Source organism: Taeniopygia guttata, chromosome 1A, assembly GCF_048771995.1.
Source record: "Taeniopygia guttata chromosome 1A, bTaeGut7.mat, whole genome shotgun sequence".
Classification (NCBI taxonomy): domain Eukaryota; kingdom Metazoa; phylum Chordata; class Aves; order Passeriformes; family Estrildidae; genus Taeniopygia; species Taeniopygia guttata.
The window spans coordinates 37,377,674-37,397,275 of NC_133025.1; the positions used below are offsets into that span (position 1 = coordinate 37,377,674).

Below are 19,602 nucleotides of genomic sequence, written 5' to 3' on the forward strand. Positions count from 1 at the left end.
TTGCACTACAGTATACTGAGAAAAGTATTTGAAGTGCATGTAAGACTGTATAAGCTGGCAGAAAAGAAATAATGTAATCAGCACCAAATGTGTTTTCTCCAATGTTAGCTATTGTTTTAGTGATTCTAGCATATGTTCCTGAAGTTTTACTTTGAAAATAGGATGCAACTACATTCCAAATGCTGTGAGCTTCCCCCAGGCTCTGTTTGCTGCTGTGCTCCCTCCTCAGCACCTCTCCTTTTTCTGTCAGCTCAGTGCATCTGAGGGGCAGCCTAAGTTGAGCTCGCAAGCTGCTGTCACTGGAGCTATGGCTTTCCTTTGCCTTCAACTTCCACACAATTAAAATGAACCATACACCTTGATGCTTAAAAGGTGGAGGCTGTTCCTGGGAAAGCATAGATAAGCTGAGTACATTCAAATGGTTCCACAGGTTTCCAAGCAGAGGACATGGGTCCTGCCCTTAAATTAAAGTTGTTTTGCTTCCAGTGCAAAGTGCTGTTAGTGATGAGAAGGGCTCGGGAGTAAAGGCTGTAGCAGCAGCAGCTGCTTAAGGAGATGTGTCTTTCAGCTGTGTGAGGAATCTCCAACAGTCAGGAGCTGATTGATGCAATGTGGAGGCTTTTGGGTCAAATGGCTGATAGAATGTTATTAGTTTGCTCCAACCAACATCTGGACTGCTTTGAGAGGTGTTTGAATGCAGCTATTGTAAAAAACAGGACTAATTTTATCATCAAAAACACATTCCTGGCATAGTGGCCTAGTTTCCTCCGCCTGTTCTGATTTGTTTTCTTACTGAACTGTGAAGCTGGTGGTGTGAGTGGGATGAGATGTTCCTTTTCTTACCCATGTGCACATGCCTTTTTTTTTTTTTTTTTCCCAGTTCTGGTTAAGGTATTTTGTTTTTTTCTCCTTAGCTGACAGATATTTTGATAATAGTACAGTTTCATGAGTCTAAGTTAAGTGAGGGACAAAAATAAAATATATCCGTAGTATTTCTAAAGCAGGATTTTCAGCTCAGTCATTGCTGCAGTTCTTTGCATTTCCATCATATTTTGAGAGAATAGAAATAACAAATTCACCTGTTATTACATGTACAGCACATATTTCCTCATAACCAATTAAAATAAAATTATATTTTTTCTCTATTTGAATATGCCATGGTATTTGAGACTCTCAAGCATCATACAGTGTATACTTTGGTAGCAAGATAAAAAGGCAGACCTGTGAACAAGTTCAAAGACTGAGGTAGGATTTTTAGTTGGTAGACCAGCCAGCCAGTTTGTAGTTTTTCTCACCTTTTTTTTCCCAGAATTTTTCCCTGGAAAATTTTCATGATCCCAAGTGGAATAGCATCCAGTGGATTAGTAATAAGGAACACAGAAAAGGCAAAGCAGATTGGGGTCTTCGTCTGCCTAATGGCAAACATTCTTCCCTGTTAGTTGATAGCATCTATACATGTAAACCAGGAAAGATTTTTGAAACAGAAAACTTTAAATAGCTTATACTGATTATCAGAGTGTTTTTACTTGCTTGCTGCCACCAATATGCAAATATGAAATATGTTTCCTGGTATACACACTCTCATGTGATACTTCAGAATAAGACATCAGGTGATTCTACAATGATCCTTTCATGATGTGAGTCTGATTTCTTGCTTCACATTCTGATCTGGTTTGGGACAGTCTTTTCTATCTCTGGATGCTCTACATTCTTATTGACTTTTTCCAAGCAGAGAATCAGATGCTCTTCTAAATTTTATCATCCTAAAGATTCTGGCTTGTAGTATGTCCTGAGAGGTTTGTAATAGATTTCTTCATATGCTATTTATGTTCTTTTATTAATTATTTTAGCCTTGTGGAAAAAAAGCTGATGATCTAATTTTATACTTCTTTTGATATGATGGAAAAAGAAATGTTTCACATTGAAAATAAAATAGATTTTTTAACAGCATTTCATTAATTATATCTGGATTGTTTAAATTGCAAGAGCAAATAAATGCTGTTGGCTGTTTAGAATACACTGTGGCTCTGGCCTGCTTACAAATGCCACATATTTTGTTTAAATAAAGCTTCGCTTGAAAGAGTCCCTTTAGAGTATTTGTAACTACCTGAGACTTTGAAGTGTAAATGACTTGACCTTGAAGCAATAGTGAATGAGAAGATGGAGGCAGTCAGGAGAATGAGAGTCTGGCAACAAGTTGAGAGTCTGGAATTGCTGCTGTAGAGGAGATACCAATGATTTTAAAAGAAAATTGAGGATAGGAAAAGGATTACAGCTACTCATCAAGAAAGGTCAGGAGGAATTTACATGTTTGTTTGTCTTGGGATAGTAGTGCCATTCTTTCCTGCAATCTAGAATGCTTTAGGGGTCAGTGTAAGTGGACATCAACACAGCCTACTTCTCCTTGGCTGTAAGCAAGCCAATATAGTTCTTACTCCATGTGAAACACTCTGTGATTGAACTTATATATAGCTTTCCAAATTCCTTCTGCCAAAAATCCTAGTCAAGAAAACACATCACTCCCATAACACTCTAGATTGCTGCTCAACAGTGGCTTAAGAGTGGCTTTTATCATACTCCTTCCAGTTCTCACTTTAGAATTTAAGTGACTCTTTCAAGAAACAACCACAAATTGTATGTAGTTTTCTTTTACACAGTGTTAACAAACAGTGAGAATCCTACAATTCCTGTTTGTCTCCAAAGGTACTAATTTTTAAATGCTCTTTGCAGATTTTCCTTTTGTAAATGAAAATGCTAGAAACAAATGCTCTAGGAAACTAGGCTGAGAACAATTCTCTCATTAAATTATTGATTTGTTCAAATAGTTGACATTGATAATGGAATTGATTGCAGCTGATAATTTCCTTCCCTTTCTCTCACCAAGGATTTACATTACAATGAAGCTCACCAGCAGCTTTAGTTCTGTATGTGTGGACTGTTTAATTGGCACTCAAAACACCACATCAAAGTATGGCCCTTTCCCTCAGTATTTTCCCCCAGTGCCAGACTCTTAATACTGCCTTATTGTTTAGCCAGATGAGTAATGATACATACAGTTTAAGTCAGACTTGGGAGGATTCAGAGCAGCACTTTCACCAGGTAAGCTGAGGGTCCTGGCTGGGGAGGCTCAGTCTGGTGGGCCATGGAGAACCATGACTGCTGGTAGGTGTGGTAGAGCAGCTATAACTCAGGACAACTTCAGCCCCTTAATTAATGAAAACTGTAGGACAATTTAGTCAGTTGGCAGAAGGTGAAGCATTTTTAAGGCTACTTTAATTAATGCCAAAATATTGGCCTGATACATAGCTGGCTCAGGATCAGTGGAGAATGAAAGCAATTTATTGTGTTCATCAGTATGTGCACTGTCATAAAAATGTATTACTAGTGCTTGACATATTTATATTTTTACATTGAAAGGATGGATAGCTCTAGAGTAAATTACTGCTGTTACTTTATTTCTCATATGTACTTTTTTTATTTCCATAGATGGAATAAACTGAATTTGCTAGAAGCAATTGACTGCATTTCTATGCTTTATCAAGTTACTAGGCAGCTGCTTAGATATACATTCTCACTTCTCTCCCCATATCACCTCCTTCAGTGAGATTCAAACCCCAGACAGAAGTTTCATGACATTATGAAATCTTGTTGTCAAAATCTTTTTCTGTATTTTTATTTCTAGCCTTCAGTTCTACTAAATACGTGATCACTTATTCAAATGTGTAATCAGCTTGTTCGTACCAATATATGTGCCAGGCCTGGGATACTTTTTGATTCTGCAGGTAGAAAAACAAAAAGGGGACAGAGAAACAGTGAGATACAGGTGTTTATTCATATTCATATTCCAGGAGTGGGGCCCTCCTAGAATACTTGCATCTTCATAAACTCCTGCTTTGCAAATTCCCATTGTCCCTTTGCAGAAACAAGTCAATACATAACAGATGTACTCCATTCAGTCTTGCTCCAGTAGAAATCACCAGATAAATTAGTAAGGATTTCACTAAAACTGTGAAGAAGAGTGTCTGCTATGCACTTTTTCTACAGACCCCTCCTATTCCACTTTTTCAACCAGTTGCTCCGGAGTCAACCACAAAATTAGAGTTTAAAGATAATCATGCACTACATATGGGATTTGTTTCACTAGTTTTTGTCCTCTAAAAAATAGGAATTTAATTCCGGGGAGTAGTTTATTCTTCTTGTATTAGGCTCCCATCCTGCTTGGGTTAAACTGCTTCACAGCTTCCCGTTTCTCTCAGTACTGACTGTCGATGGAGCCTAGATGCCTACCTCAGGCTAGATGCCTGCATTTTGGAGGAAAATATCTGTTTCTTAAATACTACTGACTTTAAGTAATTGGCCATATTTATTTCCATATCAGACAAACTGGTGTGGAATATACATATAAGTATAAATTATTTAAACATGCATATATAATCAAATAAGCAAAAATCAAAAATATTGCAGCATCGTTAAGCAAGGTGAATATATTATATATTATTTTATATATCCTGTTACAATTAGTTGGTGCATTTATTGCTGTGAGCCCCTCAGGTGTGGGAACAGCAGAGGTCACAGATCTGAGCTGGGGGTGTGTGCCACTGTTGGATGCAGCCCTGCTTTTCCATGGGTCTCTTCCTGTGTAAGTGCCGGCTGTTAGTGCTCTCCTGCACCCTCTGTGTCACTGAGCTGTGGGAGGAGTGACTGCATGATGTGGGGGTGGGAGGTGACACTCCTTCTCCACCAGGGTTAGTCACAGCACATCCTGCTTTCCTGACTCACCCGGTGGCCTCAGTGCCACACACTATCCCGAGAGCTCCCTTCTCAGGTTTTCCTGTGCTTCTGGCAGCGCTGGGCTTCTCCTGCCTGCCTTGAACTGATTTTTGATGCCTGGCAAAGATGACAGTGTTAGAGAAAGCAGTTCATTCCACCTAATTCCACATGAAAAAGGATTATGGCAGAACAAAGTTTTGAATGGCATAGTGAAGCAATTGATCCAGCATAGAAACAAGACAGCTTTCTAAGTATCTGCAAACAAGAGAGAGCATCAGATACTCATTAGTACCATAAACTCACAATAAGCTGCGATGAACACTTCAATTTGCTCAGCAGTGCCAAGGGGGGATGTGGTTGGTTGGTTGGTTGGTTGGTTGGTTGGTTGGTTGGTTTGTTTGTTTAGCTTCAGGCCCTACTTCTTACCCTAAATGCAACAATTCTTCTGTTGCCGTGCGAGACTGGCTCCGGGCGGGCGCCTGCGGGAGCACGGCGGGAGGAGGGGAGAGACAATGACTGCTTTCCCCTTCGGCTCTGCGAGGCTCAATTCTAGCGTGGGAACAGACGAAATAGCGACACGGGGCTTGGGTGCGAACACGTGTTTATTGTGGGCGCGCGTTCCCAAGACCGCTGGGGCACCGACCCAAGGGCTGGTTATACCGTGTGCCGGGGGCGGGGTGGGGGGTGGGGAACATGAGCCGCGGCCAATGGGGACAGGGCAGGGGACAGGGGCAGGGAAACCCTGGAGACCCCGGGGAGGCAGGAGCAGCAATGGGAAAGGCGGGGGGGAAGGGGGGGCAGGGACAGACCGCGTGGCGAGGGGGAAGGACAAGGGAACGCAGCAGTGGGACAAAGGACCGCGAGGGGATGGGGGAGGGGCGGGCTGGGTCGCAGGACCAAGGGGGAACGCGCAGGAAGTGGGGAGGGGGAATGGGGGGGGGAAGATGAGAAAATTACAAATCCCGCATCTTCTGTTTATATTTGTCTTTAGTGGAGCTATTTCTGCTTTCTCAGGGTACAGGTACGGGCAGGCCAAACCCCAGAAACTGTAATGAAAGATCCAGCTGAAAACAGATGAATGTGTTTTAACTCCTTTGTGAAGAGAGGAATGTTATTTATTTTTTGCATCAGTATATGCTGCAGTTGGATGTTTTTGAGGGAAGTGAAGATCTTGCTAATACTTGACGTCATGACATTGGGTGTCCTGCTAGTAAACAGATTTCCTGCAGCACATTCCTAACCCTTTGTCTCGAATAGCTAGTAAAAAATTAAGATTTTAGTAGGTTATTCCTGGTCAAAGGAAGAAAAGAGAAAATTTTAAATCCCATTTTCTACCTTACATGAACTTAGGACGAATTTCTATCTTAAAAGGTAAAATACCTAAATAATCCAGGCCAATCTCCTTGCCTACATTCCAAGATTATTTTAGCCACAATTTTAACATGAAATGTTTTAATTATTCTGCAATAGATACTATTCAGGTTATTCTGTGATTTGGGGTTTTTTTTCTGCAGTGATTTTTCTAACCCTGAGTTTTGTCTCTGCTTCTTCTAGTCAGCTCATTTATTTTTGTTCATCATCTTAAAAAAACCAATTTTCACAGTTATTCTGACAAATTTATTTGAATCCCTGAAAACCTTACATTTGCCTTTGCTTCAAGCAGAACTCCATGCCTAGCTCTCTCTTACATGTATACCTTATCTCTTCATTTAGATATATCTTTACAGAGATAACTTAAAACATATCAACCTGCTCTCTTAAGGGAAAAAGCAGTAATGAAAAATATGATATAAGAATATTTTATGAAGGAATATATTCTTTCCTATTTTTCTCCTTAGTTTTCAATACTTGTATGAAATATTCCCTCCTTATCTTAAGATTTACAACACAACATACAGCAGACCTACATGAATCAGTGGACTGTTTTTAAGGCATCTGTGAAAAGTAATTGAAAAAATGCTTACTGTAAGTCATTTACATTGCTATACAGAAGATAAAAGAGTTCTGCAGGAAAATGTTTTGAGGCCATCAAAGATTTTGACAGCTATTCAAGTTCTGGACTCAAGGTAGAACCATATACAAGGTCTGTCAAGAATATAACAAGAAGTGATGGCAAAGATGATATTTCATGCAAAAAAAACAGGAGAAGTAATTGTATGGAAATATTTTCTGTCTTTGCCCACTTCAGGCTGAGAGCAATTTACTCTTCCCAAAGATGAGTGTAGAGAGCAAGATTAAAGAGCATCTTAAAGCTTAAAAATGATGGTGCTAGAAACCAGAAACATCAGTAGGAGCTTGTAGGTGGAACAAGACAAAAATAGGATAAACACTACTTTTGAAAGTTTGCTGTCTTAAAGGGACAGAGCTCTTTCCATCAGCTTACAAAGGAGAGGTGGATACCAAGGCCCTGCATCTCCAGGATCCACATGAGCTGCTTCAGGGTTTAAGAGAGCATTGCTACTTCAAGGGGCCCAGACTAGACCATGTTGTGTCTGTCATGGCTCTCTAAAAACTCCACAGTCACAGTGACAGGAGAAAAGATGCCAGTTCCTTCCAGCCAGGAACAGAGACCAGACTAAAGTGACTTTATAAATGCTTTCAAGGAACATTGAAAACAGGCAACGGGGAAAAAAAAACCAAAAACCTGTTTGTTGCTTTGAGCCTTTGTTCTGCCTCCTGACTTCAAGTGAATGAGTACATGAAGTTTGTTTAGAAGTGTTTGGGTTTCCCTGCAAAGTCTGATTCTGACAGCTTTCCACAAAAAAGGTTAACTTGTGCCAAAGTCAGATGGTCTGGTCAGTTATAAAAACAACATAAGAAACTGAGTATGCCACAGCTACTTTGAGGTGTTTGCACTCCCTGTTCCCATGGCACCAGGAGGGGTTTGTACATAGCTGAGGATTTGCACAATTCTTCAAGTTGTGCTTCTGCATCATGCCTTCCCTAATTTTTGTTGCCTCTCTTCACATGACTTTGCTGTTCATTTAGTTTAGATTCTTCAGAACTCTGCTTACGTAGTGCGTATTCAGTGACTGAAATATATATAGCTAAAACAATTAGATGATAACCATACTATCTAACTGTGGACTTAACAAATTTTCTCAGTTCTTGGCTTCCTGAGTCTTTGGGGTCAATCCATCCAAATGAACACTGTAGGTTTTATGGGTTTGTGCTTTTTTAAAAAAGGTGGGTGGGGTCAAGGGAATGACTCAGCATAAAGTTATATAACTGGGGTGGGGAAAGGGAAGACTGACAGGCAAAAGGGGGAGTAGGAGAAGGAGGGACTGACCATGTAACATAAAGTGGGGGAGAGGGAGAAACAATTTCATGGGGGAACTGAAAACTCCAACATAGAGTGTTCCTTGGGGATTCAAATACTGCAAGCTTGCTTGACATGTAACAAAGTCACCTATTTTGCACTGTGGTATAAACAGTTGCTTATAAGAGAATGCTTCTGTGGATTACGAGCTGAAGAAATATAGTAAATTCATCTACACAATATATGTAATATAATGTAATATATCGATCATATCATATCATATCATATCATATCTATTTATATATATTTATATATATATATAATAAGATAAATTATGGTGAGGCACCTTTAATCTATCCAGCTGAGATGGGATTTTTTTTTTTTTTACTGCAAAGCCACAGACTACAGAATCCATTTGCCCACTTTCATTCTTCTTTAATGTATGGAACATCTTTTTTCAGTCAAAGAGACACAGATGAAACTTAAGTAGTTCAGCAGATTCCAGATCAGAGCTTGAGACTTAAAAGAGTTTTACTGCTGTTACTCAAGAATAATTATTAGGCAGATAATGCCAATACCATTATAACCTGTAACAAGATAATGACAGTAACATAAAACGAAGCATGGGTGTAAGTATGGGATTTTATTCCTGATAGTGAAATAACATTTAACTGTCCAGGGAAGGTGACAACAAAGCCATCTGGTGCAATGTTTGAGAAGCCTCTCTGTGGGACTGAACAACTTGAGAGATATACCAGTTTCATAAAATTTCAAACTTCACTTTCCACTCTGAGTTCCCAAGTGTTAAAAAAAAAGTATTTGGGCTTTTTATCTTCTCAGGAAGTTCCGCCAAAGCATTTGTCCTTACATTTACATCAAAATGAGAGATATTCAGCAAGTGCTATTAAAAATCCACAATCCTCTGTTATCAGGGACCTTCAAGAACAACTATAAGAATTTAAGGAAAAACTTGTTTTAAGGACTATTCTATTATATATTTATGCACTAAATAATGTAGGAAATTGTTGAACTTTAAACAAAAGATATCCTTCGTACAGTAATTCCTGAAATACGATCTTCCCTCCTCCCCCAAAGAATTTATGTTCTATGACCTATCTCACTTGCATTTTAGGTGTCTATATCCATCACCCTCATCCTCAGAACTCCCACTCAGCAGCTGTCAATTTTGGCAGTGCTCATGGTCTGTCCATAGCCATTGCAGGTTTTTACATTAAGGATCTGCACAGACATGAAATTGTACCTCTGAGAATGCTCAGAACCTGCATTGGCTTCAGAAAGTCAAGTCATTGCCAGCAAGGTTTATTTAAAGGGCAGGTGAAATAAGCACCTGCCTATTTTAACAACATTTAGAGCTGGGTAAAAAATAACCCTTGCCAGCATTTCAGAATGAAATATTTATTATTCATCAGCAATAAGCATTTCCTTAAAAAAAAAAAAGAAAAAAAAAAGCTAGCATGTGTAATTTATCTTTTTTTTTCTATGTTAACAGAGAGTTAGGAGGTTAATGGCAAAAGGTCCAAAAAGCCTCATTTTTCTTGTTGAAAAAAGTAGACTAAATGGAAGGGTGTCAACTTAAGTCCCCAAAGTAATACTCCATATCCCTGTGAATCATTGGACAGCTGTGTGGGCTGTCCTGGAGCGCCAGCCTTCTCAGAGCTACCTGAGGAGCAAGCTACTGGTGCCATTAGTGCCGAGCAGCACTACAGTCCAAGAAAACAACTGAGCCTGAGATGGGATGGGTCACAAGGTGGTAGGCAGCTGCATTAGAGACTCATGTGAGAGGAGACATGATGCTTCTTTTACTGGGTCACTTCCGTTTCATACTTACATTAGTAGGACAAAATACAAAAAGGCTGTTGGAAGGATGGCTGGAGCACAATCGCCTCTGTCCAAAATAAATGCTATAATCTCTAGCCAGCAGAGTTATTTGTTTGTGTTTTCAGTGAGTCCCTTTCTTCCTCATCTGCTTCCTGCTCACAACTTCCCAAATCTTGAATTATTTTCTCTATAGTGATGTGGCTGCAATGAGAGTATCCCCTTCCTAATCCTTTACAGAAGCCTTTAGTCCCAAGGGGTGAATGTGTGGGAGGTGGAAGATATGGATTTAATTAAATTTACAGGCAGTGGCCCTTTAAAGTGAGTTAGTCAATCCTTATCCTTCATTTCTAGTCTGTCATCCAAGAGACATGGTATCACCAGAATGTCTATTTTAAAGGAAAATACAGGACAGTGAATGAAGAGTTGCAGATGTGGAAAGCAGTCCCCTGAGGAAGAGGGCCCTGTGTATGAGCAGTCATGAGGACCCTGAGAGCAAGCCTCAAATACTAAAGCACCATTTTGTCTCAACAAAAGAAGGGGTTTTCATTGTCTTCAGAGGTAAATCATGGGTGAAAAAATTTCGAGTCATGGATCATATATCTTTGGAGTTACTTTGCATGGTTCTGTGGTCCTATAGAAGTGTGTAGAAGAATCAAAATCTGGTAGAATGTATGCATGGGAGACTGCAGATTGAACAGTGAATGAAAACCCCCATGCCCTGAGGTCTCCTCTCTGTGTGACCCTGTCTCTTCTCATGAGATGTGTAGCCGAAGCATTCACATATAGGCACATTTTATGATAGAAAGGAAGGGTGTTAAAGGCATTTTTAGTAGGAATCTGTCGTAGCAGGTGATCCCCAAACGGGCAATAACTACCATTGACTCCATTATTCACAGAAGACTGATCAATCTCTATATATATTATATTATGGTATATATCATATAATAACGTATTTTATCATATCATTATCGAGTAACCCATTGCTTTTATAGACAGTTACAATACAGTTAGACCTAATTGGTCCTCCAATCCAAAACACCATCACCATTGGCTAATTAAGAAACCACCCTTTGGTAAACAAATCTCCATAACACGTTCCACGTGTTCACATCAACAGGTGCAGCAAGGGAAGATAACAATTGTTTCTTATTCTCTTCTCTGCTCTTCTCACAGCCTTTACCAGAAAGGCCTGGGAAAATTATGTGTTGCTCTCTGTGGCCAGAGAGCTGCTGCCACAGGAATGTAGAACGTTTTACTTTCCATTGTAGGATCCTTCCAAATCTGGTTGTGTTACAGAAGGTGTACATGAGATGCATCTTTCATTAAGAAATTAGAAAGATTAGAGCACTGCTTCCCATTTGAGATGAAAAGTCTTCTATTGTCGTAATTATAATAAGATTATTTTCTCCTCTTCATTGTTAAGGAGTATTGACTGACAGAATTTACTTCATACGTAAAATTAATTGGCCTGAAATATTGAAAATTTAAGTAATATTATAATCAGAATGGGTAGGTATTTATTATGGCAGGTGCTCTTGATGTTGATCAGAGGGGGAAAAAAGGAAGTATCCTGAAGTGGTATCCCTATTGTACCAAGCTGCATTTTTAGTCTTTCAAGTCTTTAAAACACTGCATTTCTTGAGCTGAAGAGAAGTAAGTATAGGCTGTCATCTGTGTAAGCATAACTTCATTTTCCTAAGTTTCAGATAGGTAGCAAAAGGCAAAGCGGTTGCACACATGACCATTACAACTCTCACATTCACCACCAAGGCCTATTTTAACAGAGATTAATGACAGTAAGAGTCTCTGATCACAAAACTTCAAATCATTAGTTTACTCAACATTATTGTGTTACCTATAGCACTTCCATGATGTTCTGAATATATAAAAGACTATTATTGATATTAAAATCATAGAGTTGGCAAAAAACAACTTTTAAACATCAAGGCATAGAGAAAAATTACCCAGGAGTTAAAATATCTTGTTATAAAATATGTAGCTCAGAAAGCAGTGTATTTTGTTTAATTTTATTTGTAAGACTTTTTTTTCCACATGAGAGGAAATTAGGCAATTAAAATTAGTTATGTAAGCCTCAAAAAGTGCTGATGACTCTATATTTAAAGTTGTTTATGGCCTTCCTTGCTACTGTTTTCTCACAAGAAGAGAACAAATGTATATCTTAATATTTTTTTTTTTTAATATATCAGAAATTTGCTATTCCACACTGAAAAATAAGTGCTGGCAAAGAGGGTTATTTTGATCCCTGGGCCAAGTTCTTTAATGCCAAATTGTACTGTGGAAAGAATCTCTCTGTCCAAGTTATAAATCCTTAGAATGTGCTTTGATGGAAAATCTGGAGTAGTTTCACAGTGGAATCTTCTCAGGTCCATGTGAAGAGCCCCATTGCTGATTTACAAAGGCAGGTGTTCACCCAGAAATGGTCTGTTTTATAGCAAGAGTGGCTTTTTGCTTGTGAACAAGAAAAATACCAACAAAGCAATAATGTTTTTGTTCTCAAAATTACTTCATGCTTTCTACTAAGATTGTAGAAGTCTTGTCTATTCATCTGTGGTGTTATACTTGCAAGCCATAAAGGAAACCTGTTCAAATTCAGTTAATTTTTCTTTTTACAGGAAACTTAACTTTGCTCACAGTGGGTTTCTCTAATAAATTGAATGCAGAACTGGTGACAAAACTTATCTTGGCAGTGACAAGACATACATGAGACTGAAGATTCACACAAATGGGGTTTCCGTTACTCTGGATACTAAGAAAACTAAAGCATGGCTTTCTTGAAGCATATTTTTTTTCCCCCCTTAATGTGAAGGGGATTTTTGAGAGAGCCCAGGTAATAGGAAACTGCCTTTAGAATCACACTGCTTATCTGAACTAAAATATTGACACCTTCTTAGTGGTGTCACTAGGTGTAACACTTATGCTCCCTGGGTAATCCTGGTCTTCCTTACTATAATAAAATTATCCAACATATTAGTTTAAATCAATGCTTTATGTAAAAGCTGCATTGAATAATAGGTCCAGTATTTTATAGTACTTTCACTAAATGGATGCTGAAATGCACTTTAAAGACTATATATCTATATATATAGATATATCTATATATTTAGATATATGCATATCTATATCTAAGAAATAGTTCCAAAGTTTATGAAAAAATATATGGCATATTTATAACAAAAAGTCTCAAGATTGACTGCTTTGGAGGATTACTTTGTGCAGGTGGCACTTAATATTTTCTCCTAATAATTCAGGAAGCTCGAGGCCAGTGTTAATAACTGTGGTGCTGTTGCTCCCTTGACAAGTATCACTTCCCCACAGCACAAGCCTGTTGAAAAGTAGCTGCCAGTGCAGGGTCCCTGCAGCTTCAGGTTGAAGATCTGGCTCCTTCCAGTGGCATTTTATTGCTATTGCACAAGACTCAAGACAGTAAATAAAACTATATTATTAAACTGTAAAGCAAATCAGTAGGATTGTTTTCAAAGTATGAACAAGTGAATTTATTCTATAAAGTGTTGGATTTTTATCTGGGCCAAATATACAAATTACTCAGCGAACCTTATATGCAAATTACACACACACACACACACACACACACACATAAATACACATTCAAAGAAGCTGTTACTTTCCATCTGGCACAGAAGCATCAAAAGTATTGCTCCTGTGCCATTGGTGAGTATTAGCCTCAAACATATGTGTTAAATAAATTTTGAGTTGGGGTTTGGGAAGAAACAAGTAGAAAGGGAGCACAGTAAGCCAGTACTATGTTACTTCAGTAACTCAATCACAAACTGCAAGTGGAACTTGGAAATATAAAACAGCCCTCTTAAAGTTGGGTAAGTCATCTAAAACTTGCCAATGATTGTTGAAGAGTATTGTTTCTACTAATTTTTTTAGCTGGGATTAGTGGAGTTTTGTTTAATTGTGTTTTTATCTGTAAACTGCTGAGTAGTGTTGATGGATACATGCTGCTATTTACAAAATAGAATTGTACTACAGGGATTCTGACATTTTGGTTAATTGGCATGTATCCCTCTAAGTGGTTTCTATTCCTTAACTCATAATTGTTCTCATTTTCTCAGTAGGATTCAGAAACAGGGTTAGTAGAATGTCATTTAATACTCATTCCATTTTGTTAAATAAAGTGTATTGGCTTCCATCTTGCCTATAAATTAAGTCATTCTAGTTTCGTTTTCTGGCTATATATTTTTAATTATGTAAATATTTTTATTTCTCATATAATTTGCTTAACATTACAAAAAGTGCCACCCCCAGACCCTAGATTTACTTCATAGCAAATTAATTGCAGAGTACTTTCTATAGCCAATTAAATCAAGACAAGTTGAATGGTTGATCTGTCTCTTATGTCAGTCTAAATGTGAACCATTGTTTTCAAAGTTAGTCTTTTTACTTGCTAAGTGGAGGACTGAAACTAATAAATTATTCTCCTGCATCCCAGAGGCATAACCTTCAATAAGAAAATATTTAGAAGGTCAGATCCTGCCTTCCAGTTGAGATTTCCTTAATGTAAAGGCAGTGGGAAAGAGAAAGGCATCTCTCTGCAATCTGATTTCCTCACCCTAACTTAACACTAAACAATGTGTTGCCCAGCTTCTCTTTATAAATACAAACTGCTTCAGGGACACTCTAATACATGCTTTACTACCCACAATTTATTAGCCAAGAACAGCTAAGACAAAATAAAGTTGTGGCCATGCCCTCTCCTCTGGCAAATCCTCTTCACAGGGGCTGTGGGACTGTTATGCAGGCTCTGTTGGGTATTCAGCATATAGGGCAGGCCACACACCGGAAAACCTCCCAGGAAATAGATATACAGCATTTATAGCCCATTTTGTAACATACTGGGCAACAACAGAAACAACTCATCAATCTCTTCTTTTTCAAGGGCAATTTGAAAAAGTGTCCAAGGGTGAAAAGTCCTGTGGCAACATTATTTAAGTAGAGTGAAAACATTACACTAGAAGTCACATAACCCTTTTATGAAGTTAACAGTGCCATATTTCCATTTTGGCTGACTGTTAATATTCTAGTCTTGGGGCTATTTAATAGTTTCATTTTCCTTTATTTTTTTGTAAAGAAAAAAAAATATGAAATGTACTGTTATAATCCAAACATAGAATAAAGGACAGACTCCTGCTCTACTGAGAAGTAGCATTGCTATGAAATACTGCAACCCAGGTATACTGCTAGCAACTTTTTTTTTTTTTTAATAGATAAATGTTCCTTCCATTTAGCCAACTGTTATTTGCCACAAAATACACACTAAAAAAAAAAAAAACTGTGAGAAACTTGCTCTTACCTACAAATTCCTTTTGGGAAATGGAGTTGTTAAAAAGCCTCCCCACACTCAAAGGTGTTTATGATAGGGAGCATTGGAGGACAGCATTTCAAGTCTGCCATGCTAATGAATGGGAATACAATTGTCTCCTGCAGAATATTTTAAAGGCCAAGTGATGAAAGCTGGATTCTGTCTGTTCATTCCATGTATCTTTTTCATTTAATGAAAAAATATTTAAATATTTTTGAAAATTAACCTATGCTCCTAAGTGGCATGGAAGTCTGTCAAGGTCTTACTGTACCTCAGTTGGCAGCAAGTGCTGTTCTCCCTGTCCAGCATCACTGGCACATACGGGAGTGACAGAGGCATATGGAAAGCCATCTTTTTGATAGCAACAGGGGATAATTTCAAGAGCTGAGATTCTATATTCTGTAGCAAACAAATAAACAAAAATTCAGGAAGGATCCAGATTCTTGGAATATGCATTTTTCCAGCAAGAATTTTTCTGAAAGTACCTGATATAATAGCTCACAGAAGAAATCATTTTCAACTCAGAATATCTGGGATGTGTTTCATCTGTTTCCCGTTGAGTGAACCATATCAAAAAAGAGCCTCTATAGCTCAGTTTCCTTACATCTACAGAAATAATAAATAGAAGGAGTGATCTCATTTATGCCTGGAAAGCATGCTGAGCTGATCTAGTGAAAGACACTGACAAAGTGTCATGCATTATTATTGCATTAGGCTGACTTCACTTCTGAAACCCTTCTGACATTTCCCATTTGGCCTTAATTGTGGGCGGTAACATTTCTGTATTAAAGAGGATGCTTTATATCACTGTCTGATTTATATTACATGGTTCACAATTAAACATTTTCTAAAAAGGCAGTAACCTGTTGCCGGAACCCCAGCCTGGTTCAGGGGTTCTGTGTGGTGGTAAAGTCTCTCCTCCAACCCATGCTTCCAAAGAAAAACTCTGCAGCCTCTTGTTGTTCGGTCTCAAGGCAGTTTATTGCTAGCTATCTAAAAGATTGTCTTCTCTGGCTACTACGGTTTGGTCAGTAGCTCAGGCAGAGGCACACACACGCCTGACACCCTCTCTGTCTGGTGTCTTTCTCTTCTCTCCCCCCGCCCAAGGCTGCTGCTATCTTTTATATGATATATTACGTGATACATGTTTACAGTTTTTCCCCAATACCTACTACCTATATTAAAAGGTGCTTTTCTACTCTAAACCAATCCATAAGTGCCAGCATCACCAAGAACATGGAGGTAAGGAAGAAGGAGGAAGAACAGGACCGGCCTACATTCCTCCATCTTAAAACTTCTGACCCCCATGTACAAAGTAAAAACCCCCCTGTACAATACTAAAAAATTTTCCCCTCTACTTTGTAACTACTTTTACTATCATATCTAGACTTTTGTGACTGCTTGTTCCACCTTCAAAGTTGGTAACTCATTCCATGGCTCAAACTCAAAATCACAGCTGTTTCCAGCTGCCTGCCAGGGTCTAAAATGCTTCTGACCAGGGCCTGGAATCTCCAGAAATGTCTGAGGGACATTTTGAGTTCCAACAACCTGTGAGATCCTCTCCCTTTCTCACTTCATTAAGCTACTGCATTACAAAGTGTTTTGCTTCATTGCAGATCCTGCCAAGCAGCTCTACTGTGCTCCTTGTAGATACATGTGAAGTATCGAGGTGAAGTTCATAACTATATTTGGGTATCAGGGTTTATTTCTTCTACTCTGTTGAAGGGGAGCATGACGAGCAGTTGAGGAATGCTGGGGGAAACCGTCATTAGCTTGAGCAGCCTGTGCCAAGGCTCGGGCTGCCCTGCCGAATCCCGTTTGTGGTGTGAGCAGTTCAATCACCCGGCTTTGGCATGGGGCTTGGACCACACGAACACAGGAGGATCAGGTCTGCTCCCTTATCGTGCTCCAGACACCGGTGCTCCGCACGGCAGAGAACAGCGGCTGTCCCTATGCTGCCGGCTGTCCCAGGTACCAGCGGCTGTCCCAGGTACCAGCGGCTGTCCCAGGTGACAGCGGCTGTCCCAGGTGACAGCGGCTGTCCCTGCGCTGCCGGCTGTCGGCTCCGGCCTTGGCGAGAGCTGTCCCGGCCAGCCGTGCCCGCCCAGCAGGGCGGCAGGAGGGGAAGGCTGGGCAGGAAATGAGCAAGGCCGCAGCCCGGCCCAGAGTGCGGCTGCAGCGCAGGGTTACTGGAGCAGCGGACAGGGGAGGAAGTGTTGCAACAACTAACACTCATGTCTGTGTTTCTCTCTGAAACAGCCTCGTTATAGAAACATCTAAGATAAGAGGGTTTGGGGGAAGGATTGCTGCACAATTAATGCAAGATGTCGTGACCTATTGCTATTTCTGAGAAGAGAGAGCGTGCACAGCTGCTCCTTAGAGCTGCTCTGCACCCAGTGGAAGGGGAGCACTCATAAAAAAGAGATTTTCGTGAAGTTACTGATTTTTGATCTGTTCTCAGTTTTCTCTCATGGTAACTAAGTATTGTGAACGATGAAGAACATTAGAGCTTTATATTTTCCCAAGGATTTAAAGATAAAACTTATGAGGTCATTGATACATTGAACTGTGAAGGGGAGAGTCACTATTTCTCATTACTTTTACATGAGAGAATTTAGTGTAAAAAGATTATAGTGGCATGTGTACATTCTTATAATTGCACGTGTCTATCTTCATGCTTTTCATTTTTTACAAGACTCCTGACCATTTGGGTCCCCAGAAGAATGAGATGAATGAGAAAGGCATCCTATAGGGAAGGGGGTGGAAACAGAAGCAAGTGATATTTCCTACAGAGAGGGGAAAAAGTGTGACATTCCACTGCCAACTGGGTGTTGGTTTGCTGTATTGTCTCCATCAATAAATCTCTGCCTTCTTGGTGTTTTTTATAATACATCTGAAGTGAAAAAAAACTCCTCTTCCAACACAGGCTCCTCCCAGTACTGTTTTTGTACCATTGCATGACTATTAAATGCTGACCATCAGAAACATTTTGGTAAGATGTGAATAATCAGCCTTTGCTTACAAAATGCTGTTTCCATTCTTTATGCTTATCACTGTTAAATTAATGAAAAAATAAAATTATGAAGGGGTGGATGGATCAGTGAAGTCCAATCTTTGAATACTAGACACTTGCAAAACAGCTGCTATATTGAAATTTTCTTGTCTGCTTAGCAGGAGGATAGTTCAAATTGTAGTCAGAATTAGGACTGATACACCCAATTATGTGAGGGTGTGACAAATGAAAAAGGAAATGCCTGGTATTTTTATTTGTAATATGAAACTGACCTATAATAATACTAGTGATATTAAATTTTGTATGTTCCAGTGGATCACTTTCATTGGAATAGAGAAAATAGTTCTGCTTGTATTAATAGAGAGTATTTTTGAAACATTGCTTTAAAAATATGACTGAAGTTGAAATACTAGTAGTAGGGAATATATGATGCTATGGGTGTGGTATGTGTCTTTTATCATCATGGTTTCATATTATTTTAAGTACGTGTTCATACAATCTTTATAGAGACACCACATTCACTCCATGTGATTATACGGCTGAAGAAGCACTTTCTTTGCTGCAGTTTGCTTTTAAAAAAAAGCAGCATTTTAATGGAGCCTTTTATGTTACTCAGCTGTAATAGGGAAAAAGAATATCAATCAGTGAAAACACTGATTTCAGTGAGTGAAAACACAAGAGATTCAAGTCGACTTCTGGGTGTAGCAGGGAGAGTAAGGGTCTCTAACAGCAGCATCCTCTGACTATAGAGAGCTGAATCTGCATACACAGGTTAATTCTGTGAAGTTACTTAAAGTTCTAAAGCTGTCAAGAAAGCTATGACAAATCAACTAGTGATCCATCTGCAAGAATATGAGAAGAAATAGAGTGGACCAAACAAGTTCTATTTCTCTCTCTTTTAAGAAAGAGGGAGAAAATCTGTGGCAAAGGTACTCAGGTAGCAAAGGAGTCCTTAGCAGGTGAGCATGGACTAAGTGGTAATACTTTTGTGGGGTGGATAGCAGATAATGGTTCTCGGAGTTAGGCTCTGGACTGGGAATTGCATCTGTTTTCCCACCCTGGCTCTGCCACAGATTTCCTTGATGAAATAAGCAAGTTGTTAATGGCTTTGGCCTCTGTTTTTCTCTTCACAAAATGGGATTCTGACCCCTTCCTCTCCCAAGGGTCTATGAGGTTAAATTAAAGGATGTTTATAAAGTAAGCTTATATTTTATTTTTTTATTAAAAATACGCAGTTTCAACATTTTCAAACAATATTCTCAGCAGAGAAGGACTCTTGGTTATTATATTTACTCACATGGTGGTGCTATCTTACATATGTGCTTTCTCTTAATGATATTATCCCACAGCACTGGGAGGTCTGGGAGGTTCTGT

General features: G+C 39.1%; 1 protein-coding gene across 17 annotated transcripts in view; it reads left to right on the forward strand.

The window, feature by feature from the left end:
- NAV3 (neuron navigator 3) overlaps positions 1-19,602 on the forward strand; it is a 521,462-nt gene that overhangs the window by 316,306 nt on the left and 185,554 nt on the right. The gene's annotated exons all lie outside the window — the stretch shown is intronic.